This window comes from Trichosurus vulpecula, chromosome 4, assembly GCF_011100635.1.
Source record: "Trichosurus vulpecula isolate mTriVul1 chromosome 4, mTriVul1.pri, whole genome shotgun sequence".
NCBI lineage: Eukaryota > Metazoa > Chordata > Mammalia > Diprotodontia > Phalangeridae > Trichosurus > Trichosurus vulpecula.
Window position 1 is genome coordinate 377366814 of NC_050576.1, and position 26186 is coordinate 377392999.

A 26186-nucleotide genomic window follows, 5' to 3' on the forward strand; every position below is an offset into this window, starting at 1 on the left:
ACCATCTGAACACTCAGATATTGATAACTACGAATTGTATTGGTCTGCAATTAAGGGTGCTGGGGTTTTCCCCTGAACTAAGTAAATGATATTTGCATGCTGGATTAAAGTAAGATTGTTAACCCCTTAACATTGCTTTCCTTAGTAAAGCAGATGAAAAGGTCCCGGGCATGCAGTGTTTTGTAAGCTGGTTGTTGTTGGCTTTACACCCTCACAGCAGCTGCTACCTGGATTGTTGAAACACCTCAAGAAGCACTTTGCTTTGGACACTCTGTATTGATTAAAGAGATTGTAACTTGCTGTGACCTAGGGGTTGATGGTGTTTGTATTGTAAACAAGTATTTTGGGGAATGATATTGAACGATATATTTGGTTATGCTGTTGTGAATGTTATGCTTTAGCTCCTCTGATGGGAATGCAATATATAATTCCTCTATTTCTTCCAGGATCCGTGGCCATTTAGATTGTAAGGCCAAGGATCCTGGAAAGGAGTGGAATATTATGGTAATTAAGGTGGGACTTTTTTTTTTTCTGGTTTCCCTTTTGGAATGCTGAGATAATCAAATACCTTTGATGAGTCTTGCCTTTCAAATGTAATGGCAAGCAAAGTGAACTTTTTGTTGTCTGTTTTTGAGTGCTTCTCATTACTAGGGAATCTTTAATTGAATTGGGAGTCTTTGCTGACCTGCTTACTGCTTATGTCAAGGGGTAGCCTAGTTCACATGAGTTTGAGTCAAATGGTTGTGAAGCCCTTTGACCCTGAGACTTGTATATAAGATCAGAGCTTAGTGTTTTGCCCTTGGGGGGCACACTCATTGAAAGAGTGTTGATGATGAGACTTTGAGTAAGTTGTTGATGCAGCGCCTCCCAGCTTTGAAAATCCAGATTTTGGTGCTTCTCTGGTAACTTTGTATTGTGATTTGGTTAAACAGAAATGTTGATCTGTTTATATTGTCTCTGTTAGTAATTTCTGCTTGTGTTTGCCCTGAAGTTCAGGGTGCTGGCTTTTCCACCTGAACTAAGTGAACGGTATATGTATGTTCAATTAAAGTAAGATTGTTAATGGCTTAAAGTTGCTTTCCTTAGAATAGCAGATCAAAGAACCTGTGCTAGCAGCTCTCCTTTGTGCTGGTGTTATTTTTCTTACACCCCTACAGCAGCTACTAGCAACACTGTTGTTACAGACTGGCAAGGTAAGCTCAGGGAAAATTATTAATGTCTTTAGAAGGTAAAAAGAGAAGTTTGTATTTGATCCCAGAAGTATTTGGGAGGCACTAGAGCTTCTTGAAGAGGACCATGGTATCAAATTGTGTTTTAGGAATATTATTTTGGAAACTGTGAGGATAATGCATCAGAAGTGGAGAGATGAAGCAAGCAGAAAAATTTGAAGGCTATTGCCAAGATCCAGGTGAGAGGTGGTGAAGATCTGAACTAGGGTGGCAGTGGCAGTGTGAGTAGATGGAAGGGGGCATATTGAAAAATACTATGGAAACAAAGATCAACAAGGCTTGGGTAGTTATTGCATGTGTGGGATGAGAAAGAAGAAAGATCAAAGGATGAATTCTATCATGACCGGATGTGATCACATGGGCATATGCATACATAGATCATCTATATAATGGTAATCTATGGTTAAAGAACCTTTAGAAGCTGATAAAATCACCAAAAGACAAAAGGAGAGAGAGAGAAAGAGAGAGAGAGAGAGAGAGAGAGAGAGATCAGTCAGTCAATAAACATCTATTAAGTGTCTACCATGTGCCACTGTGCTAAGTACCGGGGATACAAAATATAGGCAAAAAAGATAATACCTGGGGCAGCTAGGTGGCTCAGTGAGTAGAATACTGACCCTGGAGTCAGGAGGACCTGAGTTCAAATCCAACCTCAGACATTTGGCACGCTTACTAGCTGTGTGACCTAGGGCAAGTCAATTAACCCCAATTGCCCTGACTTCCTCCCTCCAAAAAAAAATAGTTCCTACCTTCTAGGAGCTCAGAAATGAATCGACATCATTCAGGACAGAATCATGGATCTATCCATGTACAGATGATGAAGGATCGATGATCTGGACTAAGAAGATGTGGTCAAACAGGTAGGAGAATAGTTAAGACAACGTTTTGTTCAACAATAGAAGATTGAGGACTGAGAAGAGGCCACTGGATTTGACAAGAATGAAGCAATTAGACATGGTGTAAAGAGTAGTTTCAGTTGAGTGGTCAGGTAGGACATTAATGTACAAAAGGCTTTGGAATGAGAAAGTGAAAATGAACATAAGCATTATTTAGGAATTTGGTGACAAAAGGACAAAAGGGACAAGAGATATGCAGCTAATATTTATTACATGGATGAATCATTTAACAATGCTGAAAACCCATTCTATTTATGTTGTTGTTCAGTCATTTCAGTTGTATCTGACTCTTTGTGACCCTATTTGGGGTTTTCTTGGCAAAAAATATCCTCTCTAGCTCATTTTAAGGATGAGGAAACTGAGGCAAACAGTTAAGTGACTTGCCCACACAGCTTGTAAGTGAGGCCAGATTTGAACTCAGAATGATGAGTCTTACAGACTCCAGGCCCAGCAAGCTGGACCCACTCAGAGCTGCCACATATATCTCTATACCACAATGAAACATTAGAGTAAGACGTTAACCGAGAAAGCATTCTATTGCAAGGTCTGAACTCACAGCCACTGTGGCTTGGTAGGACCTGACAGAGCTTGAGCTCCAATGGCATGGACTTAATGAAGTCAACTCAATCAAGATGTAAAAGCATCAAGCTTCATTCTAGAGCTAGTCTTCTTTTTGGGTACCTATGCAGTTAAATCTGGAAAAGCTTCTCCCAAGAATGGTGGCAACCAGGCGGTAGTGAAAAAAAAAATGTATTATAACCTATATCTCTCAATTTTATGTAGTATTCTCCAGATTCCAAAACTGGCAATGAAAGAGTGGTGAATTAGGGGTCAAAAGGTGCTTAAACTTACTTAGCTTCTAGACTAATTATAAACATTAATTCATATGTTAATAAATCTGTGTGCATTCTCTGTTGAAGGACCACCAAGTTGACACAATGGAAGAATTAAGCTATATTCATATTGATATTGCCACTATAATTGAGACCAGAAGCAATACTGAAGTCACTGCCAAAGGGAAGTGTAACATAGAAGTTCTCAGGAGGTTACAAAAAAAGTTGATGGCACTGATTTTGTCACATATCCATGGGCAAGAAGAGCCTCCATTTGGAAAGCTTATATTTCCTTCAGTCTTTATAAGTAAACAGACCACCATGAAGGCATCTGCTGCTTTTAGACCACTGTCTATTTCAGAGAAGGAAGTAGAAGGATATAATCCGACATTGAAGCTCTCCACACTCAATGAACCTATATCTTGATACTTCAGTGTGAAACTGGGCATAACTGATGGGGGTATAGTTTCTGGAAATCCCCTTGAAGTCTCCTTGAATCTTCCCACTTGATCTGGCCTTCCCCTGAGGCCATAAGCCTTTCATTATCTAGGCCCAAATCTCTACCTAGCCTAGCCCTCTATTGTCCAGCTGCTTCCCACCCTTGATCCCATCAAAATCCCATTCTCTTGTTTCCTGGAGTCTTGACCTCTAGTCACCCCAGTTCCATCAAGATCCTTCTTAGACTCCTCCTCAAGACCACCCTAAACCCCTCCCGCCATCACCCCAGACTCCACAGTCTTTCTGTATAAACTCCATCTTGCCTCCATGAAGTCACTCAGATTCAATCTAGCTCAGCTCAGATTCATCTGACCTGCGGGCATTAGCGTCACAAATTCTCAGGCTCCCTAAGAGTCTACCCAGTATGGTGAATCTTTAATAAACTTTGTTTGTCCTTGGCTGAGAAGGCTTGAGTTGAATTCGTTTGGCAGGACCTGACATGCTGGTATTTTGGGGTCGCGAGCACCCCTAGAAACATATGGTTCCTTACCCTCATTGTTTTTCTTTAACTTCATCATAAAGGTGATCAAAAAGATTTGTTGTGAAACATAGTTCATCATAAAAAAAATGAGGTCTAAAAGTTTAGAGACAAATCAGAAATGCCAAACTTCCATATCCTTCATGTATTATCTAAGCAGAGAATTCTCAGTATAGGTTGCTGGGCATTACAAATACCAATCAATATTTAAAGTTATATTTCAGTGCATTGGAAGTATCTGGTCACCGACGTATTTTCAGAATACACTAGTCATAATATCGACTAGTAAGAAAAATGGTCAAGTAAACTACCAAACTAGACGAAATCACAATGATGAGAATGATGAGGTTTGGGATTGAAGGGTGCTTGAGACCCCAAAATACCAACATGCCAGGTCCTGCTCAAATTAATTAGATTCGAGTCTTTTCAGCCAAAGAAAAACAAAGTTTATTAAAGATTCGCCATATTGGATAGACTCTTAGGGAGCCTGAGCATTTGTGACACTAGTGCCAGCAAGCCAGATTAATCTGAGCTGAGCTAGATTGAATCTGAGTGCCTTCTTGGAGGCAAGATGGAGCTTATATACAGAAAGATTGTTGGATGGATCTAGAGTGTTCCAGTAGTCTGGGGTGGTGGGAGGAGGGGTTTAGGGTGGACTGAGGTGACTGGGGTGAGGTCAGAGTCCGGGATGGGAAATAGCTGAAGGCTCCTTGGTGATGACAGACAATAGAAAGCTAGGGTAACAGAGCTAGGGTATAGATATTTTGGTAAGATCAAGGGTGGGAATCAGCCAGAAGGCAACCGGGAGGTAACCAGACCAGGGAAGACTAGGAGAGGCTATTTGAGCGTGAAAAACCAGATCAAGTGGGAAGATTCAGGGTGGGTTCGAGGGGGTTCCCACTGTCTAAACCCCTTCTAGGAGACATTGAAAGTAATTATCGCAGTTCAATCTGAACCTTTTTAAAGATATTATACATTTAGAAAATTGGAAATATGTGCATTTATTCTGTCAATCAATGTTTCTCAGATAATAAATTTTTATTGATATAAACAATGTAATTAAATTCAATAAATGTTTAAATGCCTAATATATAAAGGTGCCATAACATCATAATCTCATAAAAAAAAATAAATAAATAAAAATAATAAATATTTATAAAATTTATAAAGATTTATAAAATATAATAAAAACAAATAAATAATAAATTTGAAAACACTAAAAATAAAAATAAATAAATAATTTTTTGGGAAGAAAACTGCAACATCCAAGGAACCGATTTGGCCAGGAAATAACTTATCTCTATGATAAGCAGAAACAAGGTACACATGGGCAACACTAACTATGAGTACTCTTTTTGTGAAGCATTATGGAGAAGGAAGAGGGATAATAAAGTAGAGTCAAGGCAGCAAGCATTTATTTTGTACCAATTGGGTGCCAGCTGGGGATACAGTATTATCTCAAAATTCTGTTCAATAAATATTTATCAAGAACCTAATATGTGAAGCCCACTCTTGCAGGCACTGAGGCTATCCTGACACCATCACAGATTCATGCTCTCATTGATGCCGGTGCTCCTTACATATATATGCTTCATGCATATAGCAATCCATTGAGACCTTCTAATTTCATATTAACATTTCTCAAGACCTCCTGTAGATCTGACAGCCTGAGTACCTTCTTTTAGATCTCTTGAAATTGTCTGTGTGCTCACCTTTCATTCTCAAAACATGCCCGGCATGGTTTTGTAGTCAATACCAAAGGATGTACTGGTAAATGTTCTCCAGGGGAAAAAAAAGGACATGACACACTTTGAAGACTAATCTGCATCATTAACATTTTCTCCATCACTTTCTTAAGTCTATACTATCAACAGAATGGTAATTTAAGTCCTTATATGTAGTATTTGCCAGCTTATGAGGTGTAAATGCTCATAGTGAACATTCTTCTTTCACAAGTCTCTACAATTCATTTTAGCATACTTCTGCATATACTTCTCTGATGACATTCTTTGTGACATGTCAGAGCCTAAATATTCATATCACCACTGATATTTGAGGCACCTATATCCATTTCTTAAATTCTTTGCAGTATGTTGTATTCCAAAGTTCACAGCCATGCAGCATCATGAGCAGAATATTGATCATTTAAAAGGTAAACATTTGTTTCAGGGGAAGTCTTTGAATGATAAAAAGTACTATTTCCCAGAAGCAATACAGATCATTTTTTTTAAAACTTTCCATTCAATCCTTGGAGCAGTTCATCTGCCATACTTTTCCAAGTTATATGTATTAATGAACCAGTCTTTGTGAGTTGCCCATCTAAATGTATATCAGATTCTGAACGACAAGTATTCAGCATTTTCTTTATTTTTTTTTTTGTCCTCTGCAGATAGTCAGTTCAAATTGTTTTTGAAGCTTAAGGATATTGTCTAGGAGGCTATATTGTATTTCAGGGTTTGAGAAAAATCAGCCTCATTCATAAAAAAAAAGCATCTGGTTAAAACATTTAGATTCCATGTTGGATGTTCCTTATGACTGTGATAAACAACTGTGTTGAACAAAAGTTACCCTTTTATGAGTTAGAAATACAAAGAAAAAACAAAACAAACAAACAAAAACACAATGCCTGCCCTTGAGGAGCTTACATTCTACACAAAGCCACAGAAAAGTAATTGAGGAGCAAATGACTTTGTAGAGAAGTAGATTCTAGATCTAGCTATGTCATATTAAGCTAAAGCTGTCTTTAGATGAAACCAAGGAGTATACATGCAGATAGAGTTTGCAAGATTCATTTTTTTCTGAATATTAATAGTGGATCAAATTATTTGGATTTTATCCTATTAACACTTAATGTTGCTTTTGATGGAGATAATATGGATATAGATACTTAAGATACGTATGGGAAAATCAGGTTTGTATCACCAAATATACATAAAAGAAATTCATGTTAAATATCCCGCTATTTAAAAAAAAGACAAAATAATTTTCAAGATAATCCAGGGGAGGAGCTTTTAAGAGAATGGAAAACAGCATAAATGGAACCCCACTCCCCAAAATTGGGGAGTCTGAGATGACAGCATCTACTAATCTTTCTGTTTTCTTCTTTATGAAAATAGTCTATTCAAATATCAGAAGTTATTGTTATTCAGTTGTTTCAGTCACATACAACTTTTTGTGATTCCATTTGGGGTTTTCTTGACAAAGATACTGGAGTGATTCACTATTTTCTTTTCCAGCACAATTTACAGATGAAAAATTGAGGTTATCAGGGTTAAATGGTTTGCCCAGGGTCACATAGCTAGTAAGTGTCTTCAGACAGATTTGAACTCAGGATGATATTCCTTGATGAACACATGTGAAGTGAAGAGATATCTTTTACAAATTATTTTCTGCCTCAGATCATATTTTGATTTGTACAAAAAAGCAACAAAAACAGAGTAAATATCTTCCTCCTCTGTCTTTTGTTTATTAATTTTAAATTTTAAAAAGTCAGTATGATAACCTGAAAGTAGTATCATACAGTGAGAATGGCACAGAATTTCAAATCAGAGGATATGAATTCAAATGGTGACATCCACTTGATGTCTGTGGGAAAGTAATTAAATTGAATTAATCCCTGGGATTGATTTCCTTATGTGCAAAAATCAATATGTTGGATAAGATGGCCTACAAGGTAGCCCTAAATTATATCATCTTATAATACTGTGATTTGTGCTTATGGAATAGGATACAACTGTTATGAATTATTCAAAGATGGGATTCCAAGCATGCATTAATCATGGCTAAAATATGTAATTCATGTATGTTTGATCCTCATCCCAACTCCCACTCTCACAGATGATTCAGTTTCTCAGAATTAAGTTACATCTCCCCGTTGTGGGATTAGGGGTACCCATGGGTGTTCAATGATTATGTTCTAATACCATTGGCTCCAGACCCCACTGGTTTCTTGCCCCCCAAGGTCATTAATTGAAAGTACTTTATTCAGTAGTTTTTAGGAAGGGGTATTTATTAAGGTAGTAAAATCAGAATATTTGGTTTTAAATAATACATACTCTCCTGCTTATACATATGATCCAATTGTTTCACGGTTATCTGGTTCCATTGTTAATAGAGGAGCAGGAGCCTCTGCTGAGACACAGCACTTCCATTCATGTCTTGAATCACACTGCCATGTTAGTCAGGATAGTGTTTTAGATATCTGTCTTCTGACAGAATCACTGTTAGAGGGTCTGCCCACCACTATCTTGGACTTGGTTAGTGGGGTAACAGAAGGAAGGGATGTTTTCCTAAGTCACCTGGGGACAGATTTATTGAGGGTGCATTGACACTTAACTACAGCTGGCATTGGGGGCTTTTATACCTCAGTCTCATCTTCCCTCTTATTGGAGGGCTGGAGAGTGGAGTACAAAACTCCCAATGCTTTCCTTTATGGAGGGCAGAAACTGGACTCAGGTCACACCACTTGGCATCTGCTGCCTTGCCTAGTTTCAACTCCATGGAACAAGATGCCCCCATGACTGCTACTCTCTAATATTCTGCTTTCTCCCTGTTTCCTAACTCCTTTTGGGGGTTTTGTCTGCCCCTTTAGATTGTGAGCTCCTTGAAAGCAAGAGCTGTCTTTACTGTATTTACAGAATTTAGTACAATGCCTGGTGCATAGTAGGTACTTAATAAATGAGGATTTTGTTAAGGCAGTGATGTACAAAGGCAAAAGTGCAGGGTGATCTTAGCAGTTGAGGGAGCTCTAGGAAATACTTTCAGGGAAGGGCTGAATTTCCTCTGGCATATGCCAAGAGTGGAGAGCAAGTTGATGGTCCTAGAGTCAGAGTATAAACTTTTGATTGGACGGAGACTATATGGGTTTTTTAGGCTTTACTCAGGGAAGCGGGGGAGCATCAAGTCCTATCAGGGTCTACAAGCTAGGATGTAAGGTCTCAGTGGCTGTTTCCTGGGTTGATAGGCCTGGGCATTTCCTGAGAGAGACTGAGGGTGGTTGGGTGTTCTTTATCCATATTCATATCTGTGAGATAAATGCAATGACTTCACCTTGATGGCCACTAAGAGAAGCTTATTGCTTCCAGAAAAACATAAGTTGGGGAGAGTAAAGTATGCCCAACAGGTTGTAAGAGCAGGCTGGCCATAGATTGGATAAAAGGGGAATTACAAGGTGATCTAGGGGTTGCATGCACCTTTGGTGGTATACACTATGTCTGGCATGCTAGTGTCAAATGATTTCCTAAGCATTGCATCGACTACGCTGAGGGAAAGTGGTCACAAGCTTGGCAAATACCTGTTGTCAAAGACTAATTCACAATTCTTCATTGCTTAAGAAGCTACCCTTAAATACGATCCAGTGTCTTCTCTGAACTTTCTCTCAAGCCATTGGATCCAGTCTTTCCATGGTTTTGTTATGGTAATTAGGATGGGAATGAGGTCTGCTAGCACAGGTCCTTTGATCTGCTTTTCTAAGGAAAGCAACATTAAGGGGTTATCAATCTTATTTTAATTATACATACATATACCATTCACTTAGTTCAGGGGGAAGAGCCAGCACCCTGAACTTCAGAGAGAATATGAACAGAAATTAAAACAGAGACAATATAAACAGATCAACAGGCAGATTTTTGCCTGACCAAATCACAGTACATAGTTACCAGAGAAGCACCAACATCTGGGGTTTTCAAAGCAGGGGCTGGGGTTGGCAGCAGGTGGCAGTTTTCAATGGCTACCCAGTGTCTTACCACCAACAATCTTTCAATAAGTGTGCCTCCAAAACTAAACACCAACCTTAGATCTTATGCAAATGTCTCAGGGCCTAGAGCACTTGATTACCTCAGTGCTGAGAAGCACTCAAACAAAAAACAGCAAAAAAGCACCATTTTGCTTTTACATTGGAAAGGCAAGACTCATCAAAAGTCCTTGATTACTTCAGTGCTGAGAAGCTCTCCAAAACAAAAGACAAAAGGGTCCCACTTTACCTGCACCATTGGTACAAAGGCAAGACTCATTAAAGGCACTTGATGGCCTTAGCATTCCTAAAGAGAAGAAGAGCAAAAAAGTCCCACTCTAATTACCATAACAGGCTTTTAAAGATATAGATGCCACTGCAAACAGGTTTGGACATGTCATTTAGGATGTCAGTTAGAAGATGGAGAGGTCCAGCATCTTCTGGACCCTCTGAAGCTAACAATATCTTTTTCCAGGTAAAGTGGGAGTGGGAAAAACTGACAGAGGTTGAGGCTTCTCCTCTACCTTCTTCGCCAAGTAGTTCCTTTTCAAGGATGTACTAGAAAGACACATACTCTAATATCTAGGGTAAAAAACAAAACAAAACAAAACAAAACAAAACAAACAAAAAAACTAACTTGAAGCTTTACATAGGACCCAGAGGGCTGTAGTCATGGTGGGGGCAGGGGTTGGGGCAGAAAAAGGAGAACAAAAAAACCGCAGACAATTGCCAATTGGAATAGATCATTGGCATCATTTTATTTCATTAATTGATTTTCAAGGACTTTTAAAAATTATTTTAAGCTTTCTTAATCGACTAATTGAAATGTGTTCTCACCTAGTTAAACTTATCAGGCTAAAATGTGGTGGCATGTGTATGAGATTCGACCTTATGCATAAATGATGATTTATAGTTTTCAAAGTGGTTTGTTTACATTATCACATTTTGCGCTCACAGAAATCCTATTATGGAGGTAACAGAAGTACTATTAGCCACATCTTATAGATAGGGAAACTGAGACTTAGATCATTTGTCCATGTACACACAGCTAGAATACTAAGTTTCAAGTGAAATATTTGAGAAGTATAATGCTACTTAATGCCTGATGCTACTGTATAGATAACTGTTTTTGTTATCTACTACTCAATACTGACATCAATTAAGATATAAAACAAAGGGAAAGATACTCATCTGAACTCTTCCACAGTATCAGGAAATATGCCAGATACTAAGCCACAACAAGAAGTCACTATTGAAGATGAGTTTATCAACACTTTCCTATTCAGGGCAGCCATTTTATACAGAAGTGATAGCAGAGGCAGAGGTGGTGATATAAGTGGCTGTGGTGGCCTCAAGACTGGCTGTGCTGGTGACTGGGCGATCCAGGGGCCCCCTGCTAAGGTTGGGGCTGTCGGCTATGGGGCAGGGACACTGACATGGGTGGGGTAGCTTGGGTTTGGTCATGGGCACCACACAGCTCTCTCAGATGGCCCACTGTGTGACCTCAGTACAGCTGTCCAACTCCGGTGACCACCTCATTGATAAGGACTTTGGCTGCAAGTCGGACCCACCCTGCATCCTGAAACAGGATGCGGGTGGGGCCAACTGGGCTGAGCTCTGTGGGACAGAACATGTCTGGACCTGCTCCAGCCCTAAGTTTTCTAGACCACTGCCAATCAGCTATCACTTTGAAATAGTCCAGAAGTTGCATTTTGTTGTCTATGACAGGGCTGTTCAACCTTAAGTTATCTTAGAGCTGGATTAAAATAAAATAGTTATTAGATGGCTGCACCCAGAATAAATAATACAGTATACTAATAGGAATTGGGGGGAACATGTGTCATCAATATGACAGGTAACGGCACAAAGCACAAAAGCAAAAACAAAACAACAAAGCGACAACACAGCAGTATAAAGGTAGGTGCATACTGACTAGTCTGCAACGTACAGATGGAACACATTGCACAGAAGGACTGAAAATTCCATGTGATATGTTCCATCTGTAATACTGCTTAAAAACACCAAAGAAAATTAATATCAAAGAGATTATTTATTAGTGATGGAATTAAAAAAATCTAATAGGCATTGCATGCAAATTATTATTGTTTCACTCATGAAAATTAAAACCCACAGGTGGGCTGCATAAAGTGGCACTGCGGGCTGCATGCAGCCTGCAGGCCGTATTTTGGACAGCCCTGGTCTATGACTTTGAGAACAAGACTTATGAGCTCTGAGATGATTACTTCTTGGAGGGAACTGAGTGCACCCTAGGACAGATTGTATCCAACCAGACTGTGACCCTGCCCCTAATGTTAAAGCTTAGGAAGTTAGTTGGGCAAGGAACTTTTATGATCTCAGCCCAAGGGGTCAAGGACACTCAAGTGGTGACCATGGTAGTGGAGGCTAGGAATCTGGACAAGAAAGACTTTCTGGGCAAATCTTATCCATTCCTAGAGTTTTGCCGATAGGATGATGGAAAGTGGCATCTGGCCTACAGATCTGAGGTGATTAAGAACAATCTGAATCCTACGTGGAGCCACTTCAATGTTCCCTTGCAGCGTTTCTGTGAGGGAGACCCCAGCCTGCCCACCCAGGTGTGCTGCTCAGACTATGACAGTGATGGCTCTCATGACCTCTTTGGCTCCTTCCATAGCAATTTGACCCAGCTGCAAGGCAGCCCAATGGGGTTTTCATCTTGACTGTCTTCATCCTGAGAATCAGCAAAAGAAGAAGAGTTATAAGAACTTAACCATCCTGGGTAAGGTCTGCCATTCTGAGGCAGAGTTCTCTTTCTTGGACTATGTGATGGGTGGCTGCCAGATCAATTTCACAATGGGTATGGACTTCACTGGATCCAATGGGGACCCTTCCTCTCCAGATTCCCTGCACTACCTAAGTCCCTCTGGTGTCATTGAGTACCTGACAGCTTTGTGGAGTGTGGACTGTGTGTTACATCATTATGACATGGACAGACTTTTTCCTGGCTTTTGGACTTGGGGCCCGGATGCCCCCTGATTGGCAGGTTTCTCATAAATTTGCCTTGAACTTTCAGTTTCAGTAACTCTTACTGCTCAGGTGTCCAGGGTGTTGTAGATGCCTATTGCCAGGCCTTGCCCCAGGTCCAAATCTATGGCCCCACAAATTTTGCCCTCATTATCAACCATGTAGTACTATTTCCTACCCAGACTGCACAGCAGGGAACTGCCTTGCAAGACTTTGCACTGCTCCTGCTGATAGATGGGGCCCTGTCAGACATTGAAGCTACAAAGGAGGCCAGGGTCCAGACCTCACACCTGACCATGTCTATCATCATTGTGGGTATGGGGGTGATGAACTTCACAGCCATGGAATAACTGAATGAGGATGGAGAGCCTTCGCATGTGCTGCCCCAAGCAGTCCTTGCAGAGGTGCCCCAACAGCTCATATCTTATTATAAGATGAAGGGCTTGGTCCCCAGAAATCCCCAGTGATCCCTGCCAAGGGCTCAGCACCAGCCCCCAAGGACTAATCAATTACAACACCCAGACCACAAAACTCTTTCTGCACATGACTATATCTGTAACTTTTGCTTCTCCCGTCAGTAGGAGGAGGAACAGAGCACGTGTTGCAGGCGTGGACATTTGTGCTTGCTAGTTTGGGTTATATGTATGCCATGGTCCAGTATACTCTCAAGCCAACCTGGCCTCAGCAAATTTTGTACCTTTTTATATTTGTATACCTTATGCTTCTTCTGCATTCCTCTCTTCATCATGTACAAGCATCCCTTGTGCTTAATAAGATCAATCAAAACTGAGGAAAAAAAAACTTTCCTCTTCTTAGGTAAAACTGTACAAATTAAGAAGTGAAGAATACTACAAACTTTAATCTGCAGCAAAACTGACTCAATTCAGACTGATTACATTTCTCCTACTACAGTGTACAGAAAAATACAATAATGCTCCTTGTTGCTACTGTGGCTGTGTAAGACCAATAACATCAGCGCACAGGAGAGCTGCTAGTATTGTTGTTACAAAATGGTGTAGTCAGCAGGATCTGAAGACTAAAAGGAAAGTGTGGGGTTTGGGGGACTGGGATAGTGATTGGATGTTTTCCAGGAAGGTAGGGAGGAAAGCTGCCTGCGAGCTGACCTTGGTGAGGTGAGAGCAAAGTGGAGAGCTGCCTGCATCGGGATTCAGGCAGAAACCAGGAGCAGCCAGCTCTGGCTAGAGGACAAGGAAGCCCAGAGTTCTGAATGCAGCACCGGGGCAAGATAAAAACTTTGCTGCAAGGTGCTGAGTGTGCTTTTTTGCTGCCTTCTCCTGGGACTTATTTGGGACCCAGGGGGAGGATGGAGGTGTCTATGGTGGGTGGGGAAAGTGTCATAGACCCCCAAGGACCCCACATTGTTGCCTTTGTCGGCCAGCTGCCCCTCAGGACTTGGAAGCAGGAGCTGGAGCGGTGTAGAAAAAATAGACCACCAAAAGAACATTATTTGTACTTTTTTATTTGTGTAGGGACTTTGCTAATTAAAGCATACTGGTACCTGAGGGTGCCAGGAGGAAGCCTGCAATGGCAGTGTGGGGAGAAGGACACACCCTCAACAAGGACTTCACTTGGACATTCTGTATTGACCGAAGACATTGTAATTTGCTGTGACCTAGGGGTGGATGGTGTTTGTATTTTCTTCCACCCCTTAAGGATGATATGTTGTGCTAGGGAAGACCCTGGCCTGGGACCTCTTGCTTGTGTAAACCAGTATTTTGGGGAATGCTACTGAATGATATGGTTTGCTAAAGTATGTTGCTATGAATGTTATATTTAGTTTATTGAACAATGTGGGATTGCAAAGTATAATGCCTCTATTTGTTCCAGGATCCACAGCCATTTAGACTGTGAAGGCCAAGGATCCTGGAGGGGTGGAAAATGTAATGGCAAGCAGGGTGGGACTTTTTAGTTGTTTTTTTGTTTTGGAATACTTCTCAGCACTAAGGCAATCAAATGCTTTTGAGTCTTGCATTTATAAATATCATAGCAAGTAAAGTGCAGCCTTTTGTTGCCTTTTGTTTTGCAGTACTTCTCAGCACTAAGGCAATTAAGGGTCTTTGAGTCTTGCCTTTGTTTGAATCAAGTTGATTGGAAATAATATACATATACACACATACACCCACGCCCACACCCACACCCACATATGTGTGTGTGTGTGTGTGTGTGTGTGTGTGTGTGTGTGTGTGTGTGTGTATGTATGTGTTGTGGTGCTAGTGATTAAAGATCTTTCCCACACCCTTTTGCTAAGTAGGCACTAGGCTCCAGGACCCTAAACAGGATATATATTCTCTGAGGTTGGCTTTTGGGGGACACACTCTTTGGAAGAATATGGGTGATTTGGCCAGACGAGACTCTGGGTAGCCATTGGAGCCCCCTCAGCTTTGAAAATCCAGATGTTGGTTCTTCTCTCTCTGGTAACTATGTAAGTTTTCCTATGGTCAGACAGAAACCTGTCTGTTGATCTGTTTATATTGTCACTGTTCATAATTTCTGTTTGTATTTGCTCTGAGGTTCAGGATGCTGACATTTCCCCCTGAACTAAGTGAATGATATACGTATGTTTAATTAAAGTGAGATTGTTAACTTCTTAAAGTTGCTTTCCTTAGAAAAGCAGATCAAAGAAACTGCGCTAGCAGGCTTCCTGTGTGCTGGTATTATTGGCCTTATACAGTCGCAGTAGCTGCAAGTTGTTACAGAGACTTTCTAGTCCAGCACACATCTGAACAGATATTATCTTTATCAAATCTAATAAATGATCAATAATCTAGTGATTAAATTATGCAAAACTTATTTTTTCCTGAGGCAAACCAATCACATTGTTTTTCAGATTTTTTTTCAGAGATCTTATTCTGAATTTTAATTTTATTTTTCTTTTATTGACCTAAAATCAACAATCTTTTACCTTTCCTCTTTGCTCTTAGTTCTATTCCTTGGGCCTAAGTAGAATTTTTTTTTACACGACAATTCCTCAAATAATGAAATTCTTGCTTAAATCTTCTCTTGTCCAGTCTAAACATCCTTAATTCCTTCATCTAATACTCATATTGCGTGATATCTAGTGTTTTCATCATCATGATCATGTTCCTTTTGATATAAGTATGAATGGCAGCAGTGTTCTTACTATGTTCTGGTTCCAACAATGGACCCTAATATTCAAGCTGGGATATGAGAATCATTGAGTAAACAAACTCTATTTTCTCCCTATTTCAGGCCACTCTGCTCCTATTAATGCAGTCTAAATTCATGATAGCTATTTTGACTGCCATGTTACACTCATGTATCATTGAAGAAGGCTCGATTTGGAGTCAGAAGACTTTGTATCAAATACTACCTCTTCGATTTAGTGAATGTATATCCTTGGTTGAGCCATATGTGTGTATGTATATATGTGTATATACATATATATATGCATACACATATGCACACATAAACAATGCACATGTGTGTATAACATGCATATGTGTATAGAAATATGTATATACACATGGATGTATATATGCAAGTGCATGTGTACATACACACACACACACACACACACACACATTCACACACACAGATGTATTACCATGACGCCTCTCTCAATAAAATAAAAGTTACTTGAGAGCAGGAGTAGTTTTGTATTTGTCTTTGTATTTCCTGTAACATCCTTAATTCCTGATGTATAGTATGTGTCTAATCAATATTCAATGATATGTTTTAAGGGAAGATTTCCAAGAGGGAGCGAGGTGGAGCGATGGTTTAGGGATCATGAACTGGCCAGGGTTGGAAGAGAATTTGATGACTGGCCACAATGCTTCCTCAAATGGAGATTCAGAGAAGAACACATGAATTAGAAGAGAAGGCCATGCAGGTGAAGCCATTATTAGCGTGAGAAAAAGGCTGGTGGAACAGAAGTGGAGAGGTTGTCTGGCATATAATTAACTTGTCCAAGTCTGATGATGAATTAAAAGGCTATAAGTTACAAAGAAAGCTCTAACTTGCATTTTAAGAGAGTTTTTTTCTCTAGGAATTAGTTATTCCAATGAAATCACAAGAAAGTACCAGTCCCTCATAAACATTACTCTGAGTTGAGGCTAAAAAACATGTAATCTCACCCCAAACCCAATAAATTCACTTTCTACTTCATCCCACTCAATAATCACACCAAAACTCCGATGTGGAAAAGGTCCATTATAATTTGCTCTCTCTACATGATAGAGAGGTAGAGAATACACTTGCAGTCATTCAGTAAGTCAATAAATACTTATTAAGTACATACTATGTATCAAGAATTGTATTGAGCACTGAGGATACTAAATGTGGCAAAAGACAGCCTCTGCCTTTGAGGAACTCACCCCCAAAAGGGGAAGATAAAATGCACAAACAAGCTTTGTAAAGGATTAAAAAAAAGATATAATCAACAGGGAAGACACAAGAATTAAGAGGCATTGGTGAAGGCTTCATGTAGAAGGGATTTTAGTTGGGAACTAGGTAGCTACGAAAGCCAAGAGATATGAATAAGGAATGAGAGCTTTCTAAGCATGGGGAAGAGACAGAGAAAATTTCTGGAACTGACAGATGAAATATCTTGTTAATGAAATAGCCAGAAGGCCAGTTTCACAGTATTGAAAGGTGTATATCAAGGTATAAAGTATACAAATACTGGAAAGATGGAAGGAGGCTAGGTTATGAAGGACTTTGAATGCCAAACATAGGATTTTGTAAATTTGTCCTGGAGGTCATAAAGGATCATTGGAAATTATTGAGTAGGGGTGACATGATCAGACCTATGTTTTATGAAATTCATTTTATTATCTTAATGGAGAATGGATTGGAATGGGGAGAGACTTGAGGCAGGCAGATCGAAGAGTAACGTATTGCAATAATCCAGGCATGATGTGAGCATCTGCATTGGAGTGGTGGCAGTGTCAGAAAGGGAAGGGGGCACCTTTGAGAGATGTGAAGATGAAATCAACAAACCTTTGAAACAATTTGGATAGAGAAGGGTGAGAGATAGTGAGGATTCCAGGATGACTCCTACGTTGTGAACCTAAGGAATCAGGAAGATGATGCCTTTTTACAGTAATATGGAAATTCAGAGGTTGGGCAGAGGTTTAGAGGGAAAGATAATGAGGATCAGAAGATTACATATGCTCTTATATATTAGTTTTGCTTTACTGTTCTTTGTTTGGAGAGAGGGTTAAACTGGAGAGAACATAAGGGGAAATGAATAGTTTAAAAATCATCAATGCAACTTAAAAATTAATAAAAGTGCTTTAAATGTACATTTTCCCAGCATAGAAATGCTCATGCAACACTTACATTTTGTATTATTTTAATAAAGAGGGATCTTGAAATATAATAAATTTAGAAATACAAGTGTAAGCAGTGTATGCTCCATGAATTTGCTAATTGTTCTTCTCTGCTCCAGAGCTTAGCCGGGCTTGATAATAAAATATAGACAATGATGTCTAAAGTAGAAAACAAATTACGTAAAGACATTTCTACATTTGCTTCAGTAAAAAGGGAAGATTTAAGGCAATTCTTTCCTAAACATTTTTTTTCTATTGAAAGATCTATTCTATATCATTTCTGTGAAAATATCTGGAGCACATAATTCAAGTAAAGTATGGCATTTCACTTTTTACTAGAGTTCATATTACTACAATTAAAATCTAAAACATAAATACATTTACCTTTAAGGTGACTTATAGGTGAAACACATTGGCTTCGAGGAAATATTTCAAGTCAGGTAGATGAAAAATGATTCAGCCTGAACATTTAGAAGAGTGAAAATACATCAAAAGCCTAAGGAAATGTCATTGAAGGAAATAACAGCAACTGCCTGCAGAATATAACAGGTTTCATTTTGAAATAGATTTTCAGGTAAGATTTTTCTCATCATTTTTCAGGTATACTTGAAGCAACTATAAAAATGGAATTAGCTGGACAACACACAGTTATATCATTGTTTGTTTCCATATACCATCAAGCGAATTTAACTGTCTTTGCAGCTGGAACATGAATTAATGTACAGCTTACTATATCTTGGCATATCCATCTATCTTGGCCTGTCCGGAAAGTTGAAACATGTCTAATAGAAGATTGTGTAAAAATGATGCAACTCACTCATGCCACTAGTAACTTTGTATCTACACAATATTTTACCAGTGCCCAAGAGCTCTATCAGATTATAGATTTTTAAAAAAAATGTATTGGAGAGTGACAAAATACACGTATAGTTGTTATATAATCAGGTCTCATTTGCCCAATTTTTTGAGCCCCATAACATATTTCGTAAAAATTCCATAACAGTTGCTGAGATTATACATTGAAACTTACCTCATCCTATTTAGGAATTTTTAAGGAAAGAAATGATAATCACTTTCAGGGTAAACTTTCCCCCTTCTCTCCCACAACCTTTCATCTATAATTCTGATCATTCCATCTGTTCTGGAAGACAGTAATATATGTGCATTTTTTCATAAAAATGTTTCAAAATAAATATGTGTAATTTAATGTTTGGGGGTTACCTTAACACTAGGATACAGAATGGAATAAGTTCATTTATTAAAAGAATATTTATTGAGTAAATGGTGATTATATCTGTACCTGGAGACATTAGAGAAAAGAAATCAGCATAGACAGTGGCTCTGAGGTGCTCTGTATATATTTGGAAATAATATGATTTAGGTTTAAAAGCTCTAACTTGTTGGCAGATGAAATAAGTAGGTGTCCAAGAGGTAAAATGTTTTGTCCAGTATCATAATCAATTTATCAAGTAAAACCTTGAACTCAGATCTTCAGACTTCCTTTAATGCATGATCTTTCTGCTACCATGAAATAAATCATTCCTTTATGAAAAAGTCAGATTATTCATAGTTAGGGCATAATAATCAAATCTATAAATATTACATAGTAGATAACATTTATTTATCGAATTAATATTTGAAATTAGTGGTCATGTTCACTCTGTTAATACTTCTCTAAACAAGGCCTCCCTATATCTTCTGAAAAAAAATTCCCCTTCTTATTCCACTATTTTGAATTCCCTTGACCTACTCTTGTTGAAATTCTATAGGAATGTGTGTTAGTAGTCAATATGCTTTAAAAAAATGTTACCCATGCTAGGCATCGGGCAACAAAGGAAAATAGAGGAAGCTCATCAATTGGGGAATGGCTAAACAAGTTATAGTATATGATTGTGATGAAATATTATTGTGTTATGAGAAATGACAAGCAGGAGGCTTTCAGAAAAAAAAAAAAACCTGTAAATACTTACATGAATTGATGCAAAGTAAAGTGAGCAGAACCAGGAGAACATTGTACATAGTAGTAGCAATATTATATGATGATCAACTGTGAATGACTTATTCTCAAGAATACAAATGATCTAAGACAATCCCTAATGATGAAAAATTCTGTTTATCTCCAGAGAAATCACTTGACAGAGTCTCAATGCAGATGGAAACATACCTTTTCGAACTTCAAATTTTGTGGGGGTTTTTGCCTGTTTTCTTTTACGTGACTAATACGGAAATGTGTTTTTCATGACAGCACATAAATAAACTATATCGAATTACTTACCTTCTCAAAGATTGTGGAATAGAGGTATGAAGGGATAAAATTTATAACTAAATATTTGTAAAAACCAAAAAGTTAAAAATTTGTTTTCTATGTAATTTGAAAAAAATATGATCTAGACTGTTGAAAGACAATAAAGTAACTCAATTTTAAAAAATAAATTTTTTTACATGGAATTAGAAAAATAAAATATTACAAATATGAAAATAAAACTAAAGATAAAACTTTATGGTTATTTGTATTAAATATTGTATGGCTAGTAGTTTTATTTCTACCATTGTAACATTTAAAGATATTTAAGAGCCTTGATTCTGTCAGTCAATATGTTAGTAGTCTCTTCCACCATGATGTCACACACAGATTGTGATGATCTCACTTTTTATGAATTGATTCAAGTAACAGATTAAAAACAAAAAAACAAGAAACTAGAGTCCTGAGAAGTTACATTGCTAATCCTTAAACCGCATGTATAGCATTCCATTCATTGATACTCTCTAATTTGGCTTTTGATACTCTCTCCATAAGTTAAAAAAAATGTTATCTTACTCTCTGTAAAGTGGGGCCAGTGAACTGGGAAGAAAATACCATTCCCTGCAACACATTTGGTGTTGAAAGGATTAATTACTTAAAATATGGAAAGTATATTAAAGCTAAGTGCTAAACACTTCAATGACTTTCACCAAAATGTCTTTACGTAATATCTTAACTCTTTCCCTGAGGCCAACAAGATGAGCACTTTATGATAATGGTATATTTTTCTTTTCTGTAATTAAGACACATGCAATCTTTCACTTAAACTGCCAGTTCAAACATTTTGTGCCTCACAGCTGTATACTCAAAAGCTATTTTACTCAGTGAAAATCCATATGAAGGGGGTCAAGAGGTATACAATCTTTTTTGAAAAGCAATTCATAAGTACCTAAAGGAGTACAGGAAAATGGCTAAAAATCAACATATCTAAGAAAAACAAACTCTTGTCAGGCCAATGTAAATGAATTCACAATAAGAACAGAATCGTGGATAGTATCCTTATACTGGAACAATCTATAAGCATTTATTAAGCACCTACTATATACTAGGTACTATGTAAGAACTGAGAATTTAAAGAAATAAGTTTATAAAGCCTAACCTTCATCAATGATTATGGTTCTCATTTAGGAGACTCTGCAGTGTTTCATGAATTGATAAAATCTGCATAATAGTGAATCTTTTTTCCATTTGGACTATGAGCTTGGACTATACATTCTCCTTAAGTAAAGCAAACGTTTCTCTTGTAAAGAGACATTCCCCTTTTTTTATGTTTCAGTTACAATCATAAGGTTAATAAAAAAGTTGTGTAGTAGGAGGGCAAGGTAGTTGGTAGAAGTAAAGTAGAGGAATAAGGAGGGATAAGAAACAAGAGATATGCACAAATATAAAAACAAAGATCAGGAGTAGAGTATGTTTGGGAAAGTGTATTTCGATGTGTATATGTATATACGTATATGTGTATGTATATATCTATAGCTATAGAGAAACATTTCTAAACTTTATTGTAGCCTTCAGGGGTGGGGTGGGGAGAGGGAAAAAATAACAAAGTAAAAAAGTGCACAGCAGAGAACAAAAGAAAATTCACATGGAAGCAAAGAAAAGATGGACAATTCTCAACACCACATGTATTATTTATCATACAGGCTTTTTTGAAAAGAAAATCTATTGTTATATATTTTGAATCCTCTCTTATGTTCTGCTATGCACATGGCATACTTTTTTCCCTTTCTTTGTAATTCTTTCAATATTTTTATATAAATTTATTTTTTTATTTTTAGTTTACAACATTCAGTTCCACAAGTTTTTGGGTTCCAAATTTTCTCTCCCTCTCTCTCCTCTCCCCTTCCCACCAAGATAGCATGTAATCCAATCTAGGTTCTACATTTACTTTCACATTGAGCATTTAACATAGTCAAAATTATCCATTTCGCATTTTGTAAGGCTCTCCATCTCTTTTTGGATCATGAATTCTTCCCTTTCCAATTAATCTGACAGGTAAACTATTCCTTGCTCTCCCAAATTGCTTATAGTATCAGCCTTTATTCCTAAATCATGAACCCATTTTGACTTTATTTGGGTATATTGGTCTATAGCCAGTTTCTGACGTACCATTTTCCAGTTTTCTCAGCAGTTTTTATGAAATAGTGAATTCTTAACGCAGCAGCTGGATTCTTTGAATTTATCAAAGAGTAGATTGCTGTAGTTGTTGACTACTGTATCTTGTGTACCTAACCTATTCCACTTATCCACCACTCCAGTTCTTAGTCGATGCCAAGTAGTTTTGATGACTGCTGCTTAATAATATAGTTTAATATCTGGTATGGCTAGACCACCTTCTCTAGCCTTTCTTTTCATTAATTCCCTTGATACTCTGGACCATTTATTCTTCCAGATGAATTTTGTTATTGTTTTATCCAGGTCTGTAAAATAATTTTTTGGTAGTTTGATTGGTATGGCACTGAAAAAGTAAATTAATTTAGCTAAAATTGTCATTGTTATTATATTAGCTCAGCCTAACCATGAGCAACTGATGTTTTTTTGTTTATTTAGATCTGACTTTATTTGTGTGAAAAGTGTTTCATAATTGTATTCATATAGGCCTTGGGTTTGCCTTGGCAAATAGACTCCCAAATATTTTATAGTGTCTACAGTAACTTTTAATGGAATTTCTCTTTCTATCTCTTGCTGTTGGGCTTTGTTAGTAATATGCAGGAATGCCAAGGATTTATGTGAACTTATTTTATATCCTGCAATTCTGCTAAAGGTATTTATTATTTCAAGTAGTCTTTTTACTTGATTCTCTAGGATTCTCTAAGTAAATCATTATATCATCTGCAAAGAGTGATAAATTAGTTTCTTCTTTGGCTATTCTAATTCCTTCAATTTCTTTTTCTTCTCTTATTGCTAAAGCTAACATTTCTAGTACCAAATTGAATAATAGGGTTGATAATGGGCACCCTTGTTTCACCTCTAACATTATTGGAAATGCATCTAGCTTATCCCCATTACATATAATGCTTGCTGATGGTTTTAGGTAGATGCTACTTATAATTTTAAGAAAGACACCATTTATTCCTGTGCTTTCCAGGGTTTTTAATAGGAATGGGTGTTGTATATTGTTAAAAGCTTTTTCTGCATCTATTGAGATAATCATGTGGTTTCTGCTAGGTTTGTTGTTGATATGATTGATTATGCTGATAGTTTTCCTAATATGGAACCTGCCTTGCATTCCTGGAATAAATCCTACCTGATCATAATGTATTATTCATGTGATAAGTTGCTATAATCTTTTTGCTAATATTTTATTTAAAAATTTTGCATCAATGTTCATTAGGGATATTGGATATTGGTCTATAATTTTCTTTCTCTGTTTTGACTTTTTGTTTAGTTATTAGCATCATATTTGTGTCATAAAAATAATTTGGTAGGACTCCTTCACCTATTTTCCCAAATAGTCTGTAAAGAATAAGAAATAATTTTTCTTTAAATGTTTGATAGAATTTGCATGTTAAACCATCTGGCCCTGGAGATTTTTTTCTTAGGGAGTTCATTGATGGCTTGCTCAATTTCTTTTTCTGAGATGGGATTAATTAGGTCTTTTACTTCCTCTTCAGTTAATCTGGGCAACTTATATTTTTGTGAATATTCATCCATTTCCCTAACATTGTCAAAGTTATCGCCAACAATTGGGCAAAATAATTCCTAATTATTGTTTTAATTTCCTCTTCATTGAAGGTGAATTCACCCTTTCCATTTTTGACACTAGTAATTTTGTTTTCTTCCTTCTTTTTTAAATCAAATTAACAAAAGGTTTATCAATTTATTGTTTTTTTCACAAAATCAGCTCTTTGTTTTATTTATTAGTTCAATAGTTTTCTTGATTTCAGTTTTATTAATTTCTTCTTTGGTTTTCAGTATTTCTAATTTGGTATTTAATTGTGGATTTTCAATTTGTTCTTTTTTCTAGCTTTTTCAGTTGCATGACGAATTCATTGATCTCCTTTTTCTCTATTTAATTTATGCAAGCATTCACAGATATAAAACTTCCCCTAAGAACTGCTTTTGCTGCATCCCATAAATTTCAATATGTTGTCTCATTATTGCCATTCTCCTGAATGAAGTTATTGTTTCTATGATTTCTTCATTAGCCCGCTCATTTTTTTAAGATTAGATTATTTAGTTTCCAGTTAATTTTCAGTCTGTCTTTCCTTGGTCCTTTATTACAAATAACTTTTATTGCATCATGACCTGAAAAGGATGCATTGACTATTACTGCCTTTCTGCACTGGATTGTGAGGTTTTTATGCCCCAATACATGTTCATTTTTTTGTGTATATGCTATGTACCACTGAGAAAAAAAAGTATATTCCTTTCTATCCCCTTTCAGTTTTCTCCAGAGGTCTATCATATCTATCTTTTCTCTATCTTTTCTAAAATTCTGTTCACCTCCTTAACTTCTTTCTTGTTTATTTTGAGGTTAGATTTGTCAAGTTCAGAGAACTTGATGTTTCTTGTAAACAACATATTATAGGACTTTGTTTTTTAATCCATTCTGCTATCTGCTTCTGTTTTATGGGAGGGTTCATGCCATTCACATCAGAGTTATGGTTACTATCTCTGTCTCTTCTACCATCCCACTTTCCACCCACCCCCATTTATATTTTTATTCCTCCCTTCTTCCTTCCCATCCTCAAAAGATGTTTTGCTTTTGACCACCACCTCCCTCCATATTCTCTCCTTTTCAGCTCCCTGCTTATCTTACCCTTTTCCCTCACTACTTCTTCCCTCCCTTTTAACCACCCTCCCTTTTCATTCCACTTTCCCCTCCTACTGCTTGTAGGGAAAAGTTTGGTTTCTATACTTAACAGAGTATGTTATTACCTCATTGAACCAAATCTGATGAGAGTAAATCTCAAACACTGCTCTTCTCCCTCCCTTCTTTCCCTCTAGAATAATGTTTTTGTACCTCTTCATATGATATACTTTATCCTTTTACCTCCTCCTTACCTCTTCTCCCGTTACAATCCCTCTTCATCCCTTAATTAAATTTTTTGTCATCACATCACTTAATTTATATCCATACCCTCTGTCTATGTATGTCCCTTTTTTAGATGTCATACAAACTATACCATTCTCAAAATTAGCAAAAATCATCCTCCTGTATTGGGATGTAAATAGTTTGCCTTTGTTGAACAACAAGGTTCTTTTTTCTTTTTTTCCTCTGTTTACCTTTTTATGCCTCTCTTGAGTCTTGTATTTGAAAGGCCAGATTTTCCATTGAGCTCTGGCCTTTTTTATCAGGATGATCTGGAATTATCTTATTTCGTTGAATGTCCATCTCCTTGCCTGAATGATTATGCTCAATTTTGCTGGATAGTTGTTCCTTGATTATAGACCAAGCTCTTTTGCCTTTCAGAATATCATATTCCAATCCCCCCGATCTTTTAATGTGGAAGCTGTAAGGTCCTGTGTGATCCTGACTGTAGTTCTGCAATATTTGAATTGTTTCTTTCTGGCTGCTTGCAGTATTTTCTCCTTGACATGATAATTCTGGATGTTGGCTACAACCTTCCTTGGAATTTTTGATTTGGGATTTCTTTCAAGGGGTGATTGGTGGATTCTTTTGATTACTATTTTACCCTCTGGTTCTAGGACCTTGGAGCAATTTTCCTTCATGATTTCTTGGAAGATACTGTCCAGGCTCTTTTTTTTCATCATGGCTTTCAGGTTGACCAATAATTCTTAGATTATCTCTCCTGGATCTATTTTCCAGGTCAGTTGTTTTTTCCAATGAGACATTTTATGTTTCTTTTTTCTATTTTTTCATTCTTTAGATTTTGTTTGACTGATTCGTGATGCCTCATAGAGTCATTAGCTTCTACTTGTTCAATCCAAATTTTTAAC

At 37.4% G+C, this 26186-nt stretch overlaps 1 pseudogene; it reads left to right on the forward strand.

Annotated features, from left to right (window-relative positions):
• The first annotated feature begins 11151 nt into the window (after window positions 1–11151).
• Window positions 11152–13173, forward strand: LOC118847285 (annotated as a pseudogene).
• Window positions 13174–26186: the final 13013 nt, after the last annotated feature.